Genomic DNA, 4,118 nt, shown 5'->3' on the forward strand with positions numbered 1-4,118 from the left:
CAGACAGACAGACAGAGGGGGGGGGGATATTAGGTGTTATCTCGGTATGTGTTACTGGACGATTTTACCTTTTTCCATAACATATTACGGATCAAGTTCGGGAACCAAATATAGCTGACGGTAGACATGTTCACCAGTTGTTAAATGGTGGTAAATTTTGGCCAAAACTTCCGAAAGTATTTGTCTATAAAATGGAAAGAGCTTTTGATCCCAGAAATCAAAATTATCCCAAGATAAGCCAGGATTTGCCATGGTAGCATGGCACAGGCGTCTGAAATATTGCGTGGGCCGAAAATCTTGGAAGTTGGACTCGACAGATTCTCTGCATTCAATGCGAGGTTCACTGTTTCTCTTTTTCTTGTTCACAATCTGCAATCCTCTCCATTCTAGTAATTATATTATTTTTCTAAATGCAGCTTGTTATAATGCACTATTATTGACTAGCAAAAGGTACTGTTTTTATTCCACAACATAATTATGTGTTCCTCACCGTGTCAACAACGAGGAAATGTCCAAAATGCAACATACAAACATACCATTTACAAAAAGCTAGCTATTACCAAAATATGATTGTGACCATGCTTGTCTGACAGCCCCACTCCTGCTGGACATCCTACTTTTTTTCACCGCTGTCGAGACTTTAGGACGCTCTTTCGTCCCAAAAGTTACAGCAAGCGCGGAGATACTCGATGAAATCATCTTTCGGATACGGAATCGAACTCCTGTCTTCAGCTTGCAATGCAAAATGCTTTACTAATCAATAATAATTATGCACAAGTGATCGGACTTGAATGATTTTAAGTTTAAACTGTCGGCATTATCGGGTATGTTAGTAGTCATCTACATCAGCTAACAGACGTGGGGCTTCTTGTTTGGTTTTTGTGATGCCTTTGTCTACAGTCACAGCCGGTCACTTTTGAATGGAAGTTCAAGATGAAATAATTATATTTTAGGAAGAAAAAAATACACCTCACAACTTACACAAACTTCATCCTGAAAATCCCACCTGTTCAGAAATGCACTTCAGTGTTTAGAAGTGTTTCTCCTATCGCTTTACTAATCTGAATAAAGTACGATTATGATAGCACTGTTTCAAGCTTTGAGGTAACTTTGTTCCCCTTTCCTTGTGCTATTCTCTAGAAATAAATGGTATTATCTCATCATTCCAAACTCTATCCTTATTTCATTTTACATAGTTCTATTCCAAACTGGGTGATCGGTATAGTGCAGTGGTAGATAAGAAAAAGACGAACACTACATTGATCTGTCTGCGGTTGTAAAAAAGTTGCGAACGCATTTTTTTTGCGTTGCGTTTTTTTGCGTTTTCTCTAAAACGCGATATTTTAAGGGGTATGGGGTTTTAGTGCAGCAAGATTTCGGAAGCTGTTTATAGGATTTCCTTGAAATTTGGCCCCAGGGTGGGCAATTGGAGTAGTTGCAACCTGTTAGAGTTTTTTGTTTGTTTTGATTTATGGAATATTTTTTATATTACTACGTTCTATATGCCTCAGAGGGAGTGATTTTAAGGAAAATTTCGGTGTTTTAGCTAGTCATGTGTTAAAATCCGGGATATCTCGCTTATTTTAAACGATATAAAAAAATCCTCTAACACGTTGCAACTACCTATCCTGAGTTCACTCTGTGAAAATATTGACTCTGTAGCTTTATAGATCAGAAAATTACGCCTGCACTAAAATAACTCTTTATAGGGGGTCGTGACACCCAAAAGTGTAAAAATTTGCCCGGAGCGCCGAAGTAGAGTCCATCTGACTACCTAAATAACGTACAAGACCCCCAGAGTCATATACAATGCCCTTAAATGATTGCTAAGTCTGTGCATAACGGATTTTGAAAAAAGCATGCTGGTCTTCTCTTAAATCGTTACCACACCATACCATACCTTACCATGATACCATACCATACCATACCATACCATACCATACCATACCATACCATACCATACCATACCGTACCGTACCATACCATACCGTACCTCAAATGTCATCCTCTGTTGAGGATAAAACTGTTTAGTTTCTACGGTTCTGTCTGAAACAACACTTGATATTCATTACATGTACTGCTTTTTTCGTACGTCTATGCAAGTTACGGCGCCTGTTAATGTATTTCATTGTGGTGAAAACAGACGCGCGTCAAGATAATGAAATCAAAGACTATATAATTTTACATCTCATACCAGGCGATCCCATCTCCTTCCGTCGTGAATTTATCAAGATCTATTTTAGAAAGATGGTCTTGTTTTAATTAAAAGCAAGAGACAAATGAAAAAGCTTCAAGCTGGTACCAATAAATCCATTTGCCCCCAAATTGACGAGCGCCTGTTTCCAATGCGTCGTGACGTAACATTTTGCTGTCTTTCTGTAGTTTTGCCTGAGATTGATGCTCAAGACGGTTAAAAATTATCATTTTTTGTTCTTGGGGGAGGGGGGGGGGGTAACGTTTATGTAAGATACGGTGCACGTTACGAAATTAATATTAATAATATGTTGATAGGATACACATATTATGATATAACTAATAGTATAATAGTAAAATAGCATAAGTTATGACTAGCATATGACTCGCATCGCCCCACACACAGATTCTCACAGCTTAAAATATTCACTGAATAATTCAGCAGCGATCATCATAACAGTCCCTTTCTGGTCACAGGATAATACCCTTTGGGACTCGCGACCACAGAATTTAAGAGAAACGTGCACATATACCTACAATAGAACAGGTTGTTTGATGTTGTTATTGTTGTTGCTGTTGTTGTTGCTACTGCTGCTGCTGCTGCTGTTGTTGTTGTTGTTTTTTTTATTGTTGTTGCAATTTCACGAGTGACTGAAACATGTAAGCCGAATGCGCGGCTTACACCTCTAGACATACCGGTACCTCAGATTTATAAAGTTCTATCTGACATTTTGATCGTTTTAAGTTACCTAGGCCATGAGGTGAGAAACCAATACATAAAATTGTGAGAACATTCTGAGTCGTTATAAAAAAATTCGAAGAACTACATTGGGAAAAGCTCGACATGTTGTGAAACTCAAAATTTGTATTAATGTCAAACTTCTCAAAACTAGGTACTGAGCACAGAGAACTTTGTAATTCTAGGGTATCGAATACATTTACAGTAGTAAGGATACCTTCATGGATGGATACACGAGTAAAAGAACTAGTGGATAGATGGAACTGTGAATAAAGAACAAACGCAGGAAATTACGAATCAAAGAATGAATGAAAGAATGAATACTCGCCCGAGTCAAAATGAATCAATGTATAAACGAATGAACGAATGAAACAAGGCATGAATGAATGAATGAATGAATGAATGAATGAATGAATGAATGAATGAATATTATAAATGAATGAATAAATGCTAGATCACATAAGGCTTTATACCTGTGACTGTGAGGTCCAGTAGCCCAGGCGATTTGTCTGATTAATCTCTCTATTATCTCTGTGCCTTTGCCTTGTGTTACCCAGCTCTGTCACTCTGGCGTCATTTGAAAAAATACAGTATATGCGGTTTTCATTATTGCACAGTAAATTATAGGAGTGATTAAACAACAACAACAACAAACAAACAAAAAAACAACAACAAACAAACCGCACAAACCACAACAACAAACAAACACAAAACAAACAAACAAAAACATCAACAACAAAAAACAACTGAATGATGTCTAAGAAAACAAACTCTTTGCAAAGCATCCAATTTCAATAGTTTATTATGATCATTATCTTAATTTTTGGTAAGTGTTTTACGGCGCTCGCAACTGCACAATAAAGTCATAATATGATCGCACGGACACACCAACAATTTTCAATTGGTAGGAAATTTTGAATTTTGCCAGGGTGGCAGCCGAAGCCTACTTTTACGATTTTGGTCTACCAAGGGATCTTTACCGTGCGCAATTTGTACACGGGACCTCCGAGATTTTTCGCCATTGTCCGAGAAGGCTAGGTGTAGATCTTTCCTACCAGATGATCAGGGGTGTGGTTGAAAGACAGCAGCAGTAAGAAGGAGCCAAGGAGTAGCAGTGGCAGTAGAAAGGCTGCAGAAAGAGTCAGGAGCCCGGAGGAGGGAGCAAAAGAGGTGTGGGAAGGGGGGG

This window comes from Aplysia californica, unplaced genomic scaffold (genome assembly GCF_000002075.1).
Source record: "Aplysia californica isolate F4 #8 unplaced genomic scaffold, AplCal3.0 scaffold00761, whole genome shotgun sequence".
Classification (NCBI taxonomy): domain Eukaryota; kingdom Metazoa; phylum Mollusca; class Gastropoda; order Aplysiida; family Aplysiidae; genus Aplysia; species Aplysia californica.